Below are 23,642 nucleotides of genomic sequence, written 5' to 3' on the forward strand. Positions count from 1 at the left end.
CAATAATCAGTACCTCAAATAAGCCAATCATTGAGCTAGCAAAACAGATATTATCAACTTTTTTGGAATCCTGCAACCTAAACAATAGCTCACAGCAATGAAGCAGGTGCTGAATGAAGGAAAAAAATACTGTAAATTTCATTATGAAAGCATTATAGTTATTTTGCTTGCCTTCCTGCCATCCTTCATTCTCCAGCTCAGGAGTGGCTGTCTGGACGGTGGCCCGCATAACTGGGAAGACGTGCTGGTCCAAAGGGACAATATAAACCTTGTTCTCAAAAAACTGGTTGTGAGTTTTGGCATGTCTGATAGTTCCCTGACGGACTGGCACAGGGGCTCCCCTTTCTTTTGACCCCTCTGGGGCGGGAGCAGCTCTCTGGCAGTGATAACTTCTGTCAAAAACATGTGAAGACGTGTGCTATCGGCATCTAGCTGGAGCAAGCAATGGTAAATAGGGGCCAGGAGCAGATAGATTCAGAAGCCTGAGAAGGAGGCTTAGGAGGAAAATTCTTGGGGGAATAAGGGCTATGAAGAGTTACTAGATATACCAATGAAGCCAGAGTGCAGTTCTCGGGGCCAGAGGCGTGCTTAGAACATGCCCGAGAGGTTGACAGGCGTGCGCCTCTAGCAATCTGTGGGCTCTGTGGTTGGCGGTCTGCATTAGTCTGAAAGGGAGTGCCACCTGTTCTCTGACTGGATCGTTGAAGGCGTGGCTCCGTGGAGACACATGAGAATGTCACCAGGCCAGCGTACCTGGAGGTGCTGCCTCTGGCCTGTGTGTGGGCTGGTCCACCATGAGGTGAGGAAATGGAGAGTGACTATTTAGAAACTCTCCCAGCAGTTTCAAAGAGTAATTCTATGTCTGTGGAATGTAATAAAATGTTAGGTAGTATTTCGAATGCTGTTCGTTTCATTTTTCTGGCAAATTCTTTTGATTGTATTTTACAGAAACACTGATCCACAACAAATTGGAGACAAATTTTTAAAAACTACAGATGGTTGGAGATCATTGTTCCAGGCAACTTCATCACTTCTCCTAGGTCAGGTTTATTTATTTGGGAGTATGATGATTTGCTAAAATACCAAAGACATCTATATTTTCAATGTGAAAATAAAATTGACAAACCATTAGCAAAACTGGCAAATAAAAAAGAGAGAATACCCGAATTTTAAAGTCAGGAATAAGAAAGGGAAATCTCTAGCATTCTGGCGGCCCCTTATTTTTCAAAGAACACTTTTGGTTTTGTTCCACTTTCTATTCCTATTAGGTTTATTTATGCTCTAATCTTTTTTATTTCCTTCAATCTGCGTCTTTTGGGTTTAGTATGCTCTTTTTCTAGTTTCTTAAGGTGGAAGGTTATTATTTGAAATCTTTCTTCTACTATAGGCTTTAATAGCTATTAATTTTTAATAACATCCCAATTGTTTCTCTGTCGTCATGCATTATCTAATTGTCTAAAAGTGACATGGACAGTTCCAAAGGAAGTGTTTGTAAACAGCTTCTTGTGAAGTGGAAGTAGGTGGAACAGCTGTATACCTACTGCTGCTCATTGGATTTAAATTTCTTTATTTTGTACACTTTGCTTGTAAGTAGCATATGCATAAAATAGTGGAGGTGACCCCCTTCATGAAGTCATTCTTGATGCTCAGATAATCACTCAGTAATTTGTCTGTTGCGTCAAGAATTGATAAAATGGACAGGCAAGCACCGGGGGAAATCCGCAAAAACTTTTAACTACATGTGGTGTCTCTACCTTTTGTTTTTCTTAACATTTAAGTTTTCTAGTGTAAAGATTAAAGTGGATGGGGACTATGTTTTTGATAATAAAAAAAGAAACTGGGCACCTAGGTGGCTCAGTCGGTTAAATGTCCAACTCTTGGTTTCAGCTCAAGTCATGATCTCATGTTCATGGGGTGGAGTTCCCATACCATACTATGTGCTGACAGCATGGAGCCTACTTAGGATTCTCTCTGTGCCCTTCCCCCTGCTTGCATACTCTCTCTCTCTCAAAAAATAAATACACTTTAAAAAATGATCTAAATGAAAACATCAATTTGAAAAGATATATGTACCCCTATGATCATTGCAGTAGTATTTGTAATAGCCAAGATACGGAAGCAACCTAAGTGTCCATGGATGGATGAATGGATAAAGATGTGGTTTATACATACAATAGAGTAGTATTCAGCCATAAAAAAGAATGAAATCTGGCCACTTGTGACCACATGGATGGACCTGAGGGTATTATGCTAAGTGAAATAAGTTTGATTGAGAAACAAAAATACCATATGGTTTTACTTCTATGTAGAATCTAAAAAACAAAACAAAACAGATATAGATACAAAGAACAACCTGGTGTTTGCCCATGAATGAGAGGTAGAAGTAGAGGTGTAACAGGGGAAGAGATTTAAAAGGTACAGACTTTCAGGTATAAAGTAAATAAGACACAGAGATGCAATGTACAGCATAGGGAATACAGTTAATAATATGTAACAACTGTATATGGTGACAGATGGTAGCTAGATTTATTGTAGTAATCACTTCATGATGTATATAAATGTTGAACCACTATGTTGTATACCTAATATAATACTAATATAATATTGTTCTGTCAACTACACTTCAATATAAAAAGAAAAAACACTGATCTTAAGTAAATCTGCAGTAATTTCTGAAGGTAAGACTCATTTAAATTAAAATTTGGTTTTGTTACCTTCGACTATCAGGCCTGGCAAGCTCTTACAATGGTAGACTGTTAGCCCAAGTAGAGAAGTAAAAAACCCTCACTGCTTTCTCTGTTGGTTTGGGGAAAATGTATCACTGGTATGACATCCAGTAACATTTATTAAATACTGTGTGCAAGGTACCTGGTAGGCACTGACTTAAAATTGATGGTTATATATAATCCCTTCTCTCATACAGCTATCTCCATATTGCAGGTGATCTAGACCTAGTAAAAGAACACTTATAATATTCACTTTGGCTGTGTTTTTTGGATATAGGAATAGTAAAATAGTAAGAGACATTTCCCTGGATTTTTTCCCTAGTGTTCTGGCTTCTAAGGAGCTCTAGACCCAGTCCCAAGAAAGACTGGAAAAACCTGTATCCAGGAAAGGCTTTTGTAGCTCTAAAGATCTCTCCAGAGATCAATCTCTCTTGATGCATTTCTCACTTCTTTTTGTCACCTGAATTGTATTCACTTGGCAAAGTAGATGGTTAAATTTCAGCCCGGCCATCTTGCTCAGCTTCTCTTTATTTTTTTAAGATTTTTTAAAAACATTTATCTATTTTTGAGAGACAGAGAGAGACAGAGTATGAGCAGGGAAGGGGCAGAGAGGGAGGCACAGAATCCGAAGCAGGCTCCAGACTGTCAGCACAGAGCCCGACGAGGGGCTCAAACTCACAAACTGTGAGATCGTGACCTGAGCCGAAGTTGGACGCTCAACTAACTGAGCCACCCAGGTGCCCCCTACTCAGCTTCTCTTTAAATTGATGTTAGGCACAGTGGCACTAGACTTCAATTCAGTAGTCTTTATTACCTAAAGTGAAACCCGAAATCCTCTCAGCCTAACTTCTAATACCTCCCATGCTGTCATCCCAAAATGAATGTGATCCCTTCATTCGACGGGGCATCACCAAGAACCTGTTTTCCTTCTGGTACATTCAGAAGGAAAGAACCAAAAGACAGGCATATAATTACTGACAGATGCGGCACTGTTATTTAGTGTTGGGTTTTTATCATAAGTACAACGGTAATTCAGAAGGGAGAATGGCTTCTACCCTTCGCTTTTCTTTAGAATGAATTCTGGGTCAGTGCACATTTCCAATGATGTAAAAATACTAATACATCCTAGTAGTCAGGAAGAAGTACCTTTGTAATTTAGCTGTCATTTAAGCAGGGACCCCTTTAGAATTTCTATATGGGTGAGGCTTAGAAAGAAGAACATGTTTGGAAGGAGGTGCTGCGTGACTTCTTAAATAAATGTACTGTTTTTACTTAGGGTATATTAGCAAAGTTTTCTAAAGATAATTTACTTATACCTTATATAATTTTATTTATATTTAAATATGGATATTTATATGCAATATAGATATCTAGGTATATGAAATAGTATAAATATATATAATATAAATAATATAAAATATGAATATATTTTTTTACGTATCTACATATCTATCATATCTTTTCTCTATGTGAGGCAGCTGGGATTATTGATGGAGAGTACTGGGCATACAAAGGATTCCTCCAAGCCATTCTTCATTATCACTATTATGAATAAGAGGATACAAATTGAGCCTGACGATTTTGTCCAGAACTGTGACATGCCACAAATGAAAGAATGAATCCAATCAGAAACAAATTCTTCTTCAGTCTTCTCAGAAAGATTCCTAGTTTAACTTCTTTATTCTCCACAACTTCTACCTTAATTGAATCTCATTATGTTTAGTAATGCCCTAATTGCTTTGTACCTTTTTATATTTATATCTTTGCTTTAACAGCCCTCAGTTAGGAATTCCTTTGAACTTTATGTGCAGTTCCACAGAGGCTGTTATGAATTCTTCAGGAACCTCAGAAAATAAGTTCTAATGGAAAAGATGTAAGAGCTTCCTCAAGTACAAATGGAGCAAGTGACTTTTAAAATTGACTTACATTTTCTGAGCCACTTTGATCAGATTGCTTTATTAAAAATGCTCTCCTCAACAATGGACTTTTCAGAACCTTAGGCAGGATAGTGTTATGTTCTTCCCTTCTTGACACAACCTCAGAGAGGGTGAGTTCAAGGGCAGATCTGTGTCATCTCTGTGCCGTACCTCATAGTGATGGCAGCTGTGATTACAGCCTAGCCTCCCCCGAGCTGCCAGGAGCTGCTTCCCCTGACACAAAGCAGGTGTCTGAGCACTGGGGAGAAGGGAATGAAATCGGCCTCAAGGAGCTTCACAATACAATAGTTCTAACTGACCTGTAAACACATACTTTGCAATAATTGTCCTTGTTATGGGATAGGTTGTATATTTTTCTCTTCCCCTTATTCTTTTCTGCAAAACAGTCTGAGAATAGATGTTCAACAAAGAAGCAGTTTCAGAATGAACGTTATTACCATAAAATTCACATTAATTTCAGCTATAAAAGTGATTCTTGTTGATTTCTGCCTTATGGTGTGATAAGTAGGTTTCTCTACTACAAATTAGTTTCAAATACTTCATAGCACTGAATGCGATGTCAACACTGGGCATTCATTTAAAGTTAGTGATGATTTCTCTATCCTCTGTCATTAATATTCTGCTGTACAAACTCTGTTATCTAGTGAAATTCTAAGTTTTCCATTTTTTAGAATTTATTCCAAGAATAAAAAGGGAAAGAAGCAGCAGGAGAGGAAGAAGGGGAAGAAAAAGAACTTACTCAAATGCATTTAAGGGGTCAGTGAAATATAAGATAGAATCCCTTCCTGCAGTATTACACTTTTTTCCATCTGAAATATTACACACTCACTATAGCCTCCATTAAAATGGGGATTTTTATCCCCCTTCCCTAGCATCTAGAGCAGTGCCCAGGATGGAGGAGGCATTTAATAGGTGTTCTAGTTCTCCTGGTTTTAAAATTGGAAATACTCTACACACTAATTCCATGGTCTTTGACATTGACTCTGTGTATCCTTCTCACAGTGGTTTTGAGCTATCCTCATTTTGAACTCATTGTTGATTCCTTTTATGTAGAAAGGAAAATTAGCAATACCACACAGCAAAGTGACATTATGGGGATTAATTACTTACTGGAATAATTGAACTATCATGGAGATTTACAGGAATTATAAAATATGTTATATATATTATATATATATTATGTTATTATATATATATATTACATTCTTTGAGTCAAAGAATGGAAGTTAAAATTTCACTACACACTGGCAGAAACAAAGGTAGTAATCACTACCTTTCAGGTCCTCTGCAATATGAATTTGGTCATCTGTCCTAGACTTTTGCTAAAAATCACCAAGATCTGAAATGTATGCTGCATAGAGGAAGAACACCTGGAAGAGTGACTTATGGCTGAATCACGTGAAGGTGTCTGGTCAAACTGTCTCACTTCCCATTTCTCTAGAGGATACATTCCAGTCTGCGCTGTTTAGTTAGGCAACCGCGTGCAAAATGAAAACAATCAAAGATCTATGAGCTGCTTTGTTTCTGTTATGAATATGAAAGGAACAAGAGTATTGCTCCTTGTGAGAAGCAATAATATACTCCAGGAGTTTGTTGTATTTATTGATTCCTAAAAATTTTATCCAAAAAGTACGTTTAGGTGTCTTAGAAATTAACCACTTTAACAATGTAAATAACAAATCGCAGTTCCTTGCTCACATCTACTTCTAGCTCTTACTCTCCAGAAGCAGCAATTATGAAATTCCTGATAATTATCTGTTTTTACCTACAAACTGGCAACTTCATGTTTCCACATCATACTTTTACTGTGTGTGTAGGCCCAAGCCACACAAAATATCTGTTGTTTGTTGTTTAAACATGGAACTCTTTAATCAACATTATTTTCATAATAATCTGTATAATTCTAATTCATATTATTCTTCTGAATAATGCCCCATGTATTTATCCATTTTACTCTTGATAGGCATTCCATTTGCATTCATTTTTCTCTATACAGATAACATCTATTCATATCTTTAGGTGTGTCTATTTTACAATTCTTCGGGGTTATACTCTTAGGAATGGAATTTCTGGATCATAAAGTATATGCATCTTCACCTTACTAGGTGTTGACTAATTATTTTGCAACATATTGATGTACCCTCCCATCAACAATGTACAAATGTTCCTTTGCCTGTTGGTTTCAAATCCTTTGACAATTCTTGGTATTGTCAGAAGTTTTCCAACATTCTTTACGTCCATCCTGGTGCTCCACCAGACCCCATGTCCCTGCAAAGATTCCTGAGAGCACCACCTCCTAAGGTTCTGCAATGCAAATTAGGTTACATGTGTTTCCACACTCACCGCTTTGATCAGTTTTCTTAGGTATGTGGTGTAAGTTTCTGCTTCTCCTTCAGCTTTCCAGCTTACAGAATGTGGTGGCTGTCATCTTCATTTATATTCTGTTTTGGTAGCTTTATGCCTTTATTAATCCCCAAATATTTTTATTTTAATGAGGTTGCAAGCAGGAATTCAGATTCATCAGTGTGTTCAATCACTGCCTTTAACGTTGAAAACTTTCATGGAGTTTTACTTGCAAATACATCAATATGTTGCAAGGACTCAACTCTGCATTGCAGCTCAGAGCAGCTGTAATGCCATATAAATGAATGGGTGTGGCTGTGCTCAAAGAAAACGATATTTGTAAAAATAGCCAGTGAATTGGATTTGTCCCAGGAGCCATATTTTATTGATCTCCTAATATAAACCCACTGCCTGGTTGTCCAACATTGTGAACAGCATGTGAAAGAATACATTCCCCCATAAGCATTGCTTGCCTCCAGGACATGTCTTGACCAATCCCCTGTCATTAATATATTCATTTGTGAGACTTGATAACTCAGAAATAAAAATTCAAGAGTGTTTGTTTGTTTGTTTGTTTTGTTTTTCAGTCTACTCCAATCCCAGGTTCTTTTTGGCCATCACTATCTGAACAGGTGTGCTGGACAAAGCTGACACAGAACACTGGCTGCCTCCAAAAACCAAAGTCAGTTTTACAGTCGAACTCAGTCTGAACTAGGGAGCAGCAACCAAAGTGTTGTTGGGCTGGGCTCTCTATCAATTACTTTTGTGGTTGATTTGTTTCTGAGCAGCAAGCCCATGTGGCCATCAATTGTGTTTTTCATCTGCTTACATTATTCCCAGTCAGTCACCACTGAAGACCAGAATTCACAACCAGAGTTGTGAGTTGAAGTATTTGTCATTTTTCTTTCATTTAAGTGTAAATTGTAAGTATGTTGGGAAGGAGTAAGACGAAAATACCATTTCGGATGTTTAGAGTTGGCTGTATGCTTGCATTCTGTTCCTAGGTTTCCCACAAAGGAGAATCACAGGGGCTGGCACAGGTGTAAATATCGAATGATGGGATTCATGCCAGCGCAGCATATGGTTTTATGTGAACAATGAATATTGCATTATCTGGTGTGTGATGCCAGGGAGAAAGTGCGTTTGTAGAGGCCTGGGGCAGCTGAGCCTATGTCAATAGGCTACCCTTTTGTCATCCCTGGTATATGAAGTCTAATGATGGATGGAAGGACTCCCTGGAGGAAGGCAGACAAGGGGGAGGTTGTTTGTGAGTTACAGCTGTGCCCAAAATGGCACTGGCAGTTGCTACAAGCAAATACATTTTGAATGACTTTAGTGTCCCTTGTGATCTGTGCTTTATCTGAGCTGCCTGGATGCCTGGATTTTCAGACATTAGTAGCATGGTATTTTTATTCCTGTCCCTAGAGAGGTCTCTGTTTTAAGAGCTTCATTTCTACCTTCTGATTAGTTATGAGAGGATTAAGCTATCCCCATATTTCTAGCATATAATGTATGTTAAATGTATGTGTTTTATATGTGTGTATATGTATTTACACACACACGTTTCTTCTCCATGAGTTTCCTAAAAGCAAATTCCAACTAAATTAAAAGATTATTTGTTCAAATAATAATATCATTCACATTTAGTAAAAATGAAGTAGTTTCTTTTTTGTGATGGCTTCAGTGCTCTGTTAGGCCCTTCTTGCCTGTTTCCTTATTCCTGGTCAAGCATGTAGATTCTGTGTGGTCAAAAGAACTCTGAGGCTGGTGTCTGATCATAAGAAAGAATACAAATCTGTATTCCTGGACCTTACTGACTAGAAGTGTTCTAATGTTTGATTTTGTTTTAAAACATTTGAAGAATTCCCATGAGTGATATTTAAAATGGTCCCTGAGCACGAGCTCCATGATGATTTAAAATGGAATAAAATTGCCACTCCAATTCCCGGATGACAAAATTCTGATGTGGCCTCAGCTCTACTGGGCCTCAGGCTGCAGAGTAAGTCATGAGTCTCTTCATTAATTGGCATGCAGTGTGTCATGAAATGGAAATGAAGGGGTGCTCTGCAAATTTTCATATCCATACACATATCACCTGGCGTGCTGTTAAAGTGCAGATTCTCATTCAGGAGGTCTGAGGTAGAGTCCAAACTTGTGCAATTCTAACAAGCTCCCAAGTGGCGCTTATGTTGCCGGGCTACAGCCCACAATTAGAGGAGCAAAGTTATTTGGAACCAGTGGGTCAGAGGAATAATGCTGTCCCCTTCCACATCAATTACTGAGATCTCCCCTGGATTCTGTTAAGCTGAGAATCACTTCTGGGTTTTGAAGATAAACCTTTTAGCAGAAAAGCAGGATAGATTAGTCAACCTCGCATCTGGTGTGGCTGCCATCTAGCTTTTGTGTATATATATATATATATATATATATATATATATATATATATATATATATTTGGTATGTGTGTCTATCTGAAGCAGGTCTCACAGACATCCAGGTAATTGCACTACTGTCCCAGGAACATCATTATCGTTTGTAGATGCTGTGGAGCCTGGATTGAGGGTGGGAGTGGCAGGCATGGAAATGTGATAGTCTCGGTTAAACTGTCTTAGGTCTTAGGTATTCTGTAACTTTGCGTTTCAATCTCATAATTTTGTAATGCATCTTTTCTGTTTTTCTTTATTTACACCTCATATAATTTAAGTTTGTTTATTTACTTATTTTGAGGGAAGGGGGAGGCAGAGAGAGAGGGAGAGAGAGAGAATCCCAAGCAGGCTCCACACTGTCAGTGCACAGCCTGACCTGGAACTCGATCCCATGGACTGTGAGATCATGACCTGATCCAAAACCAAGAGTCAGACGCTTAACCGACTGAGCCACCCAGGCACCCCAACGCCCCATATCATTCTTTAAAAATGTTGAAACAGTTATCTTTTGCCTTCACGTATATTTTTTGAAGTTAAATTTATTATAACTGTAAGCCAACCTTTCTGGAAGATATATTTGAATCTGTACTAAATTAACAAAATACAATGTGAAAGATGTATTATGTTTATCACTTTCATAATCAATCATTTGTTCTCACAAATATTTATAAATCACTTATTGTATGGGCCAAGCTCCAAAGTAGGAATTATAAGGATGTAAGTGGGAATACAAGGATTAATAAAATCACCAGCCATAGACAGACAATTTAACCATTTAGTAAAAGTAGCACATTGTAAGAAGTATCATGTCAGGGAAGTACAGAGCTATGGCAACACATAATTGAGGAATTGACATAGCTGTTTCTAGTATTAACATCTCTGTAAAATTCCTAATCTGCTCATAAACTAGGTCTGCTGGACCTTTCAACATATAACTATATTTATTCTAACATCCCTGCCGGATAATTACAACATCTCGTGTATTTCTGAGTCTCATTCTTTTAATTTCTCTACCTCCTAGAAACAGATTATTTGCTTTTTTTATGTTTTGTAATTTGTATTGAAATAGGCATTATGAATTAAAAAAAAAAAAAAACAGAGAATTAGGTAAATAATGCTTACACCTGAAACTGGGCATTCCTCTTCTATGCCATTAGTGTGAGGAGTTGAGTCCATCTAGTCAGAAGTTGACCGTGTTTCAGTTCTGTTGATGCTGTTGTTATTTTCAGTATACCGCAAGCTTTAAGTTCTTCCAGCGATGGATGATTATCATCTCAGGCTTAGTGGAGGGCCTGGAGTGCTTGAAGGTATTTCTTACTGTTCATACTCTTACATCAGTTTTCAGGAGTCCTTGAGTGACTATGCTACATTGGGGGCTCCCCCGTGCTCTTGGTCCTTCTCTGGAAGCACTCTCCTGCTGCTCATTATTTGGTGTTAAGATCACAGTAAGGGTAAGGTGGGCATGTCTTTGGTCTTGTGGCTCAGTCTCAGACTCAGGCAGGCCCTGTGAACATGGTTTTGGGGTGTGGCTTTCTAAGCATCCCTGTACTTCCTTCACCAAAGTAGCTGAGTTTATGATGGACCTTAAGCATTTCCTGCCCCTCCTTCAGCAGCATCAGACCTCTGCTTTGCAGCTGTGCAGGAATCTGGATACAAGAAAATTCCTTGCCTGTCTCCCCAGAGAGGAAAACTCTTGCTTCTATTCCTCTCAGCCTGGTCCTTAGTTCTCTCCTTGCCTGTGGAAGACTTGCCTTAAGGCAAATCTTTTGCTTATTAGGCAAGTGTACAGGAAGTAGGTAATTCCAGAGCTAAACAATCACAGCTTGCATGCCTTACCCTCTGCCAGCCCTCAATATTTCCCATGAGCACTCAATGGAGACCTATGGAAAATAGATTTTAAGTCAATACAAATTTTTCTTGTGTCTCTAACTTCAGTTATTAAAAATTGTTATGCTACGCCATTCTTGGTCTTTAAGAATTCATTAAAATTTTCATACAGAGAAAGACAGATACCATATGTTTTCACTCTTATGTGGATCCTGAGAAACTTAACAAAAGACCATGGGGGAGGGTAAGGGGGAAAAAAAAGAGACAGGAGGCAAACCATAAGACTCTTAAAAACTGAGAATAAACTGAGGGTTGATGGGGGTAGGAGGGAGGGGAAAGGGGTTGATGGACATTGAGAAGGGCACCTGTTGGGATGAGCACTGGGTGTTGTATGGAAACCAATTTGACAATAGATTTCACATTTAAAAAAAATTAAATGAAATTAAAAATAAATAAATAAATACCAGACTTTAAGTTCTTGTAAAAAAATAAAATAAATAAAATAAAATTTTACCTGATCTCTTACTATTCTTTTTTTTTTTTTTTTTTTTTTTTTTTTTTTTTTTTTTTTGGAGCTATGTCCTTTTCCTGTGCTCAGCCAAAGGTGAAACAGTTTGTTTTCTGTCTCTTTTTGGATTGATTGTCTCTATTTGGAATTTGTTTCACTTGACAACATTGCTACCTCAGCTCTCTGATGGACTCAAGAAAATTTACGATTTTGTAAATTACAGTTTTTTCCTAGTTATTAGAGCGGAAGTGATATACTATTGTGGCTTTGCACACATTAAGCAGAAGATGCAAAAAATAATTTAGTTTTAAAGAAAGAATTAGTAAGGTTTGCCATAAATGTTATATTTTATTTGAGACCAGGGAATAATGTAATAATGGGACAGAAGAAAGAAAAGCATTCAAAGAGGAGGGACAGTATGTGTGAACACCCAGGAATAAGGGAGATAGTACTAGAGAGTTCAGTGTGGTCTGCAAGTCCTATTAAAGATTTTAAACTTTACACTAAAACAAGTAAGTGGGCATTAAAGAATCTTAAGTAGAGAAGTGATGTAGTGAGATAATATATTACAGATATTTCTTATCTTCCTTTGTGGAGAATGTAAGCAAAGGGGGGGGTGCTGTCAGGAAACCAGTTTGAAGGTTTTTCAGCATTCCAGATGTGAAATGTTAATGATTCTTTAAAGATGGTAGCTGTAGAGTGAAAAGAAGTGGGTGGATTCAAGAGAAACTTGGGGGATAGAATCAATAGGACTTGGTGAATAATCTAGAACATACTTTAAACATGAAGAAGCCCAATAAATAGGAATTTATATAGAATTTTTGGTAGGAATTGAGTAATTCATCATTCAGTAAGAAGAATTGGTGACTAGAAAATAAGAATGAAAAATTAAATGTGGGATTATTTCTTATAAATTCACATTTTTTCTTATAAAGAAAGTAAATTCATTAGACATTCATTTTTACAGAATTGCTATTACTATATAGAAAATATTGGCAGAACTCAACATAAGTAGTATATTTGAAATGTATTTTCAAAGACTTGTTTAAATATGTAAGAAAAACCTATTTTTTTTGGTCAAGACTTGCAGTGTTCACTAGAGGAGAAATAGTCCACGTCCTACAAACTCCTGGCTTCCTAGTAGAGAAGTAAGATTCTAGAATCTGGATCAAGTGGAATGAAATTCAGTTTCTACACAAACCAAAAGGTAACTAACGTGTTTTCATGACTTATCATTTTACTGCTCAAGATTTCACAGAGAAAGCAGGTAGTTTAAATTGAGCTTTCATGTGCAATCCGGAAGTTATACTCAGTATTTTAATATTTATACGATATTTATATTTTTCTGGGATTTACGTTATTATAATATTTATGTTTTGCTGGGATTTAAATATTTGGTAACAATTATTAAGAACAATATTGTTTTAAGACATTAGCAATGATTTATGTTTTATAATTTCATTAAGCAAGTTCTGCCTGGGTACTTGGCATATTGGATATTTACTGAAACAGTTTGACTATAAGCACTTCACTGGCAGAGGATCAACTCTTCCTTAGACTTTAGATTCCATTCTTAGATTCTAGAAGCTTTATCTCCTAATGTCTGTCTGTCTGTCTGTCTCTCTGTCACCTATTTTGTATAGTCTGTACTTATAAGCAAATATGCTAGAATTTATTTTTATTCAAGTATTTGAGAAATTATACATAGAAAATGCATATATTTGCACATCTGTGTTGCACATCTTTCTGTTAATTTTAGAGATGCGTAATTTCTGAGAACAAAGGGCAAGTCTCTTTTGCTCATCTCTGTACCTTTAATACATTCAATAACAATGGACACTAGCAGGTACTCAGAAATATTTACCGAATAAATAAGTGAAACAGTAAATGAATGCAGTAAATATTTTAAAATGTTACAGTAATATGTGATGTCCTTGTTTATTGCCCCTTGGCTAATGTCTTCATCCTCTAGTTCTTTGCTGGTACATATTTCTCTTTCTCCTTTGTTTCACTGTTTCTTATCAGAACTTGGTCTTTTAAAGGCGATCTTTTATTTTCCTCTCAGCTTCCCTCTTTTCATTTGAAAAATGTAGACAAAAATGAATAAATTTGAATTTCAACTTCTTTGGTCCATGAAAACACTTGATTTATAGTATTCTAATGTCTTTTGTCTCTTTAATTTGTATTAATTATTGAAAGACTTAACTCGTCACCACTAGGAGATTTCTAAGCCCCATTAGGACAATAATGATGTTTCTCCATTTTTACATCTCTGTCAGTGACAAGATTAGTCCCTAGAACATTATTGAAAATGGAGTTTTCTCTAGTTACAGTGAGATAATGAGTCTCTAAAATATTTAAATTTACTTTAAGATATTGCAACACACAGGAAGTAAAAATTATTTTCATTACATTAAATCTCTCAGGGAAAGGATCATGTTTATCAAAACTTTGGAGACAATAAAAGAATATTGTATATTTATACAGATAAAAAGACATGGTGTATTGGATCAACTTTTATACATTTAGATGTGTCTACACTCTAAGATATTTTAGAAAATCTTAGAGCAAGATCCGCTTTGTGGAGAAGCTAAAGAAAAGAGAAAATATGCATGAAAAACAGGTTAAAAATTTTTCAATAGACACAAAGAAAATAATGTACATTTCTTTTATATTGGGAAATCTAGTCAATAGAACTGTATTTCAGGACCATTTTAAACAGAAAAATCACCCACAAAAATGTGAAAAGTGTCTCATTAAATAGCCTGCTAAAAGGACACTTGTTTACTATATGTGCATGCTGGATAACACATTATTTGCCATTCTGCACATGTCCATATATGACTATAAAATCACCATATTTTGGAATTGTAAATAAAAGTTAGCAAGTAGACAAAGTAACAGATACAGAATCTTAAAATAATGAAGATCAACTACACTGTCTCTGTTGATCCAGATCTTTAGAGCTATTATTACCCACCTCCCACGGTGGTCCTGAGGTCCTACCTGTCACCCTCCCTCCTTCTCTGCAGCACAGAGTTGTTAAGGGTGAGTGATTTGCCTGTATCCTTACCTCTACTGTGAATTTTAGATGAACTCTGGCCCCAGTAGGTAGAGGTAATGAGTAATGAATTGTTAGTATATAAGTGAACAAAGTTATGAAAACAGGTATATTTAATCTACCTCAACTGTTACTAACTGGTGTTCTTCACAGCTCTCCGGGAAACATGAGTGCAAGGGGTTGGGGTGAGGAAGGAACAACAAATTGGAAGACTCCAGGCTTGCTTTCTAACCTTACTTTAGTTCAGTTCATACGTGTTTAACTTACACCACATCTCCATAAGGTTTATTTGGTACCAAAGTTTTACAGTTGCAGTTTTTAAGCTACTAACTGTATTGAATCTAAGATACATTTCAGTTAGTCAGTCATAAGGAGTATATTTATATATAACTCAAATGTCTGAGGATGCTAAGCAACAGGGGACTAAGAAACTGAATTTGATCTCTGGCAATATATTTGAAGTAAGGTAAGAGGGTTTATGAAAAGGTAAAATGATCGGTAACAGCCCTGCGGGTTTGAAAATGTTTAGTTTGATATGCCTTAGTAATTATTACCAAAAAAAAAAAAAAAAAAAAAAAGGATGTCTTAAACATTTTTGAAAATCAATAAAAGAATTTGATTGAAAATTAGTTACTGGAATATGGTAGACTGTTACTTACAAAATTTTGATCCAGTCCATATATTTCAGATAGGACTAAAAGAGTTGTTTTGAAAGAGTTGTTTTTAACCTTTGTGAAATATGTTTATAACATGATTCACAAGAAACAGGCTTATATCATCACACACAAAAAAAACAATGAACACAACCAGCCATTACTTTGCTAGTAGTTTTAGGAAAATATTTTAGGTTCTAAGGTCAGACAGAAAAAAAGATTGTCTCCTAAAGTTTGGCAAATTTTGTTGCTAACAGATATAGATCTCAGCAAATGCATTTTTATTATTTTGCTTATTGAGTTTGATGAAACTCTCTCTGGAAATACTTAATTATCACCTTGATTTAATTAGGTAGAAAAAATAATTTTTAGGTCAAATTTCCCTAGAGCTGCATATTCTGAAAATGCTTAATATATGCCAATAAGTAATGTTGGTAATAATATAACCATTGTTGAGAACTTTTTCTTTCTTTACACTGTATTTGTTATGCTTTGGTTAGAATACAATATATTTATTTAATATGCAATTTTAGCATATACACATTATAAATATCATACTGTGATATACATATAGTTATTTGGGAAACACAGAGCAAGAGCCTGGTTAGTGTAAGATGATATTAACTTGGGCAACATTTACAAATCAAACTCAGTTGTGATGCTTCATGTTTTCTTCTTCCTATTTCTAATTTATTTACATGAATGTTTATTTTAATTATCTTAGTCACAGTTAAAAATAACACAAGAATGCATCAGCAAAAATGGTTGAGTAAGGAACTCCTAAACCCTTCCCTTGACAAAAACCACAAAAAAGGGTGCCTGGGTGGCTCAGTTGGCTAAGCATCTGACTCTTGTTTTCAGCTCAGGTCATGATTTCACAGTTTGTGAGTTTGAGCCCCACCTCGGGCTCTGCGCTAACAGCATGGAGCCTCCTTGGGATTTCTCTCTTCCTCTCTCTCTGCCCCTCCCCAATTTTCACTTTCTCTCTCAAAAAATAAAATAAAGTAAAATAAAATAAAATAAATAAAATAAACATAAAAAAAATTTCTTTTTCAAAATACCATGTAAAGGGGCACTTGGGTGGTTCAAACAGTTAAGTGCCCAGCTCTTATTTCAGCTCAGGTCATAATTTCAGTCATGAGATTCAGCCCCATGTTGGGCTTGGTGCTTACCATTGAGTCTCTTAAGATTCTCTCTCCTTCTCCCTCTGCTCCTTCCATAGTTACGGGCACGCACGTGCACACTCTCTCTCTGACTCTAAAAAATAAATAAATAAAATTTTTAAAAATGAGAAAACTGTAAAGAACTACCAAAATCAACTTATTCAGAATGCTGAAGAATAATGACAAGTTGACAGCCACCCAGTTAAGCACTGAGCAAAGCCTGGTAGGAATAGTGAGTGCTTTAAGATACTGTAAACTCCTCTCCCACTCCCCAGCTCAACTGAAGCCTTGAAATTAATAACCTGAACTCATTGTACTAGTACCATAAGAAACAGAACAAATCTGACTTGCAAATTATTGTTATTTCATCTGTCTAGTGGCTCCCTGTAAGACCCAGTAAAAAGGCTTGTCTTTATCTCACCCAACTGGAACTGTCCTTGACTATGCTGCCACCCAGGGGCATTTCTTGAAAACATGTACAGGAAAATGATTTGTTGCTGCTGTCTGAGGCACTGGGTAACTGTTGGGCAAATAATAGACCAACCAAAATCCTGAGTGGGAAAGCTAAGAAATGACATACTGTGGGAATAAGTGCTTTGAACAGCCCTGATCTAATTCTGGGGACCTAAAATCCATGTATTTTTTATTTCCTCTGATTTTTGGGGGGTAACTCATTCATTTTTCAGTAGTGTGTTATTTAGCCTCCATATATTTGTGTTCTTTGAGATTTTTTTTTGCTTTTGAATGATTTCTAGTGTCATACTATTGTGGTTGGAAAACATGTGTGATACAATTTCAGTGTTTTTGAATTTGTTGAGGCTTGTTTTGTAGCCTAGCATGTAAGCTATACTAGAGAATGTTCCATGTACACTAGAGAATAATGTGTATTCCACTGTTTGGGGATGGAGTGTTCTCACTATAGGTTGATTTCTTCCAATGTTTCAAAGCCACTGTTTTCTTGTTGATTTTGTCTGGATGTTATATTCATTGATGTAAGCAAGGTGTTAAATTCCCCTACTGTTATGTAATACCATCATTTTCCTCCTGTTAATACTTGCTTTATGTATTTGGGCATTCCCCTTATTGAATGCATAAATATTTACAATTGCTATATTTTACTGTTGGATTGTCCCTTTTATCATTATGAGTGTCCTTCTTTTTTTTCTTGTTACAAGACATCTTTGTTTTCAAGTCTACTTTGTCCAATGTAAGTATGGCTACCCTAGCCTCTTTTTGCTTCCATTTTTTATATGGTAAATGTCTTTTTCCATCCTTTCGCTTTCAGTCTGCATGTGTCTTTAGGTCTGAAGTGAGTTTTTTGTAGGAAGCATATAGTGGGTCTTGTTTTCTATGCATTCAGTCACCCTGGGTCCCTTGATTGGAGCATCTAGTCCATTTACTTTCAAAGTAATTATTAATAGGTATGTACTTATTGCCATTTTGTTAATTGTTTTACAGTTGTTTTTGTGGTTCTTCTCTGGTTTTGTTTTCTTTCCCTTTCCTCATGGTTCCATGACTTCTTTAGTGATAGACTTGGATTCCTTTCTCTTTATTTTTTGTGTATCTATTACAGGTGTTTGATTTGTGGTTACCATTAGGTTCATATATAACATATGTGTATAGCGGTCTGTATTAAGTTGATGGTCTCAAGTTTGAACCCATTCTAAAAGTACTAAATTTTTACTCCTCCCATTCATGTTTTATATGTATGATGTCATACTTTATATCTTTTTATTTTGTGAATCCCTTGATATGTATAGATATAATTGACTTTACTGCTTTTGGGCTTTAACCTCCATACTCATTTTATAAGTGATTAATCTACTCCTTTTATTATGTTTATATTTACATGTGAAATTTTTCCTTTCACAATTTTCGTAGCCTTTATTGTGGCCTTTCTTTTTCCACTCAAAGAATCCCCTTTAACATTTCTTGTAAGGTTGGTTTAGTGGTGATAAATTCCTTTAACTTTTGTTTGTCTGGGAAACTCTTTATCTCTCCTTGTATTCTGGGCGATGATAGCCTTGCTAGATAGAGTGTTTCTGATGGCAGATTTTTTTTTCCTTTCAGCACTCTGAAGTTATATCCCATTCGTTTTCAAAGCTACATGTTATAGGGACTCATCTTCCTAATGTAGGTCCCCTATGTCTGGTGTGTCTGGTGTGGGGTCTGCTCCTTTCTCTTCTCCATGTTTATGTTATCTTTTCCATTTATTGTTAGTCTCAGTGAGAATCTGCTTCCTGATCCACATTTCTAACCTTCCTATCCTTTTCAGTGTGGCCTCCTCTTTAGAATTAACTGCGGAAAGTCTGTTTTTCTAGGCTTCTGGTTGTTTTCTGGGTGAACTGCATCGATGTGACTGTTATCTAGCTGTGTCCATGGGATTAGGTGAGCTTAGGATCCTCCTACTCTGCCATCATTCCAGAGTCTCTTACCAAACATGAATTAACATTAAGCTTTTTCAAACATTTCCAAAAAAATAGAAAAGAACACTTTTTAATTCTACGAGGCCAGCTTTACCCTGATTGCAAATCAAATCCAATAAAAGGAAATTATGCAAGTATCCCTTATAAACATGGATGTAAAATTCCTCAATATATACTTACAAACTGAGTCTATCAGTATATTGAAAAATTTTTACACAATTATCAAGAGAAATGATTCCAGGAATACAAAGTTTTTCCAACATCAATCAATGTGAATAGAATAAGGAGAAGAAAACCTTGATTGTCTCAACATGTGCAGAGAAAACATTTGACAAAATTCAACATCCTTTTATGATTAAAAGTAAACAAGTCAGGAATAGAAGGGAACTTATTCAATACAATAAATGACATCTATGGAAAACCAATAATGAAAGGCTGAAAGCTTTCCCCCTAAAGTCAGGAATAAACCAAGAATGTCAGCCTTCACCATATCTATCCAACACTGAACTAGAAACTCTAACCAGGATAATTAGATAAGAAAAATAATTAAAAGCCATCCAAATTAGGAAGGAATAAGTAAAATTATTTATTGATGGCTTTATTTTATATACAGAAACCCTAAAGTACTCAGAAAAACACTATTAAAGCTAATGAGCATGTTCAGCAAAATTGCAGGATATAAATTAACATATGAAAATTAGTTCCATTGTTATATGCTAGCAACAGACAATCTGGAAAAAAATGAAGAAACTAATTCCGTCTACAATAGCATCCGAAAGAAGAAAATACTTAGGAATAAATTTAACTAAGGAAGCGTAAGATTTGTACCCAGAAAACTATACATTATTGAGAGACATTTAAAAAGTCAAAATAGGGGCGCCTGGGTGGCGCAGTCGGTTAAGCGTCCGACTTCAGCCAGGTCACGATCTCGCGGTCCGTGAGTTCGAGCCCCGCGTCAGGCTCTGGGCTGATGGCTCAGAGCCTGGAGCCTGTTTCCGGTTCTGTGTCTCCCTCTCTCTCTGCCCCTCCCCCGTTCATGCTCTGTCTCTCTCTGTCCCAAAAATAAAAAAAAAAAAAAGTAAAAAAAATAAAAAAAAAACGTTGAAAAAAAAGTCAAAATAAATAGATATCATATTCATGAATCAGAAGATTTAATGTTGTTAAATGGCAGTACTCCTCAAATTAGTCTACAATTGAATGCAATCCCTATAAAAATCCAACAGCTGGGGCGCCTGGGTGGCTCAGTCAGTTAGGCGTCCAACTTCGGCTCAGGTCATGATCTCGCAGTTTGTGAGTTCAAGCCCCGCATCGGGCTTTGTGCTGTCAGCTCAGAGCCTGGAGACTTCTTCAGATTCTCTGTCTCCCTCTCTTTCTGCCCCTCCCCTGCTCATGCTCTGTCTCTCTCTGCCTCAAAAGTAGATAAAAACATTGAAAAAATTAAAAAAAAAAAAATCCAACAGCCATGAGGCGCTTGGGTGGCTTAGTTGGTTAGGCATCTGACTCTTGATTTCAGCTCAGGTCATGGTCTCAGGGTCATGGGATTGAGCCCCACACCCAGGCTCCCCTCCCAACCCTCTCCCTCTTTCCCTGCCTCACTCATGCTTTTCTCTCTCTCTCAAAAAAAAAAAAAAAAATCCAACGGCCACTGTTTTGGAAGAAATTGAAAAGCCAATGCTCAAATTCATATGGAATTGCATGGGAACCCAGATAGCCAAAACGATCTTTGGAAAGAACAAAGTTTTAGGACTCGTACTTTCTTGAAAAACACCACAGTGATCAAACAGCATGGTACTGGCATAAGAATACACAAATAAATTAATCGATAGAATAGAATTGATAATAGAGAAATAAGCGAATACATCTATAGCCAATTGATTTTTGACAAGGGTGCCAAGATCATTAATGGAGAAAGTATAGTCCATTCAACAAATGATACCCATTAATGAATAGACACATGCAAAATAAATAAATAATAAATTTTGACCCCCTACCTCACACTATACAGAAAAGTTAATTCAAAGTTGATCAGTGACCAATTGTAAGTACTAAAAATGTAAATTTCTTACAAGGAAATATAAGTATAAATCTTCATAATCTTAGACAAAGAAATGGGTTTGTATATATGTTACCAAAAGCACAAGCAACTGCAGCATCAACCACCACCACATCAACAAAATAGATGCATTAGCCCTCATGAAAATTGAAATATTTTGCACATCACAGCACACTATCAAGGAAGTGAAGATACAACCCACAGAATTGTAGAAAATATATGAAAATAATATGTTTAACAAGATTCTAGTATTCAGAATACATAAATAACTCTTAAAACTTAACAAAAAGATGCAGTCACTGTGGAAAATAGTTTGTCATCAATTTAAAGATATGATTACCATATGACTTACCAACTCCACTTCTAAGGGTATACCTAAAAGAATTGAAACCAGGTATTCTAACAAATAATTGTATGCAATTGCTCATGGTAGCACTGTTCACAACAGCCAAAGGTGGAAATAACCAAAATGTCTATCAAGGGATGAATGGATAACCAAACATGGTATATCCATACAGCCATAATAAAGAAAGAAGTAGTGATACATGCTATGACATGGGTGAACCTTGAAAACATTATGCTAAGTAAAAGAAGCCAGACCTTAAACATCACATATTTTATGATTCCATTTATATGCTAATGTCCAAAATAGGCAAATCCATAAATACAGGAAGCAGATTTGTGATTTCAGAGGTAAGGTAAGGGGAATGAGGAGTAACTACTCAGTGGATATGGATTTCAATTTGGGATGATAAAATACGTTCTAGAACTAGATGATGATGATGGCGCAACATTCTGAATGTACCTCATGCCATTGAATTGAAGTTTAACCCTGTAAAATGGTTTCAAAGGTAAATTATATGTTTTATCTATTTTATCACAATTTAAAAAAAAAAATCTCAAGAAGAAACAAACAACCCCATTAAAAATGGGCAAAGGATTTGAATACACATTTCTCCAAAGAAGATACACAAATGGCTGAAAAACACATGAATGATGCCCAACATCATTAGTGATTACAGAACTGCAGATCAAAGCCACAATGAGTAACCACTTTATATCCACTAGAATGGCTCCAATAAAAATGGGGGAAAAGATAAATAACAAATGTTGGCAACGATTGGGCAAATTAGACCCTTGTGTGGTGCTAATCGGCTTGCAAAATAGTAGTGGTCTCTGAAAAAACATTTGGCTGTTCCTCAAGCAGTTTGAATTAGCACATGGCCCAGGAATTCTACCACTATATATGTAACCAAGAGAAGTGATGTCATATATCCACACAAAAACTTATACAAGAATGTTCCTAGCAGTATTATTTGTAATAGCCAAAAAGTGGAAACAAACCAAACTGTTCATCAACTGATTAATGAGAAAATAAAATATGGTGTATCCACACAATGGAATATCATTTGGCTCTAAAAAGAAATGAAGTACTGGGGCACCTGCGTGGCTCAGTCGGTTAAGCATCTAACCTTTGGCTTCAGCTCAGGTCATGATCTCACAGTTTCATGAGTTTGAGCCCCACGTTGGGCTCTGCACTGACAGCACAGATCCTGCTTGAAATTCTCTCTCTCTCTCTCTCTCTCTTTCTCTCCTTCTGCCCCTCTCCAACTCACACTCTGTCTCTCTCTCTCGAAAAAAAAAAAAAAAAAGTACTGTTACTTGCTATATAACATGGATGAACCTTGAAAACATGCTAAGTGAAAGAAGCCAAAAGCAAGAGGCTGCATATTCTGTCATTTTGTTTATATGAATTATCCAGAAGAGTCAAACCATAGAGACAGACAGCAAACTGATGGTTGCCGGGGTCTGGGGGTTGCCAGTAATGGATGTGAGGTGTCCTTTTGAGGTGATGAAAAAGTTTCAGAACTAGATGGTGATGACAGTTGCATGACAGTGAGAATATACTAAAAACCACTGAATTGTGCACCTTAAAAAGGTTAAAATGATGAGTTTTTATGTTATGTGAAGTTTATCTAAATTTAAAATTATTATTATTATTATAATGCTCAACATCACTCATCATCAGGGAAATACAAATCAAAACCACAATGAGATATCACTTCACACCTGTCAGAATGGCTAAAATTAACAACTCAGGCAACAACAGATGTTGGTGAGGATGCGGAGAAAGAGGTTCTCTTTTGCATTGTTGGTAGGAATGCAAGCTGGTGCAGCCCCTCTGGAAAACAGTATGGAGATTCCTCAAAAAATTAAAAACAGAACTACCCTACAACCCAGCAATTGCACTAGTAGGTATTTATCCAAGGAATATAGGTATGTTGTTTCAAAGAGACACATACAGCCCAATGTTTATAGCAGCACTATCAACAATAGCCAAAGGATGGAAAGAGCCCAAATGTCCATCGATGGATGAATGGATAAAGATATGGTATATATATACAATGGAGTATTACTCGGAAATCAAAAAGAATGAAATCTTGCCATTTGCAACTACATGGATGGAACTGGAGGGTATTACGCTAAGTGAAATTAGTCAGAGAAATACAAAAATCATA

At 36.4% G+C, this 23,642-nt stretch overlaps 1 long non-coding RNA gene across 1 annotated transcript in view; it reads left to right on the plus strand.

Annotated features, from left to right (window-relative positions):
- Positions 1-23,642, plus strand: part of LOC112859350 (uncharacterized) — a 232,304-nt gene that overhangs the window by 30,575 nt on the left and 178,087 nt on the right. The window contains exon 2 of the long non-coding RNA XR_015246924.1: positions 12,850-12,974. This is a non-coding gene — a long non-coding RNA (uncharacterized LOC112859350). The remainder of the gene's footprint in view (positions 1-12,849; positions 12,975-23,642) is intronic.

The sequence above is a fragment of the Puma concolor genome, chromosome F2, assembly GCF_028749965.1.
Source record: "Puma concolor isolate L17-30 chromosome F2, mPumCon1.1.hap2, whole genome shotgun sequence".
Taxonomy (NCBI): Eukaryota; Metazoa; Chordata; class Mammalia; order Carnivora; family Felidae; genus Puma; species Puma concolor.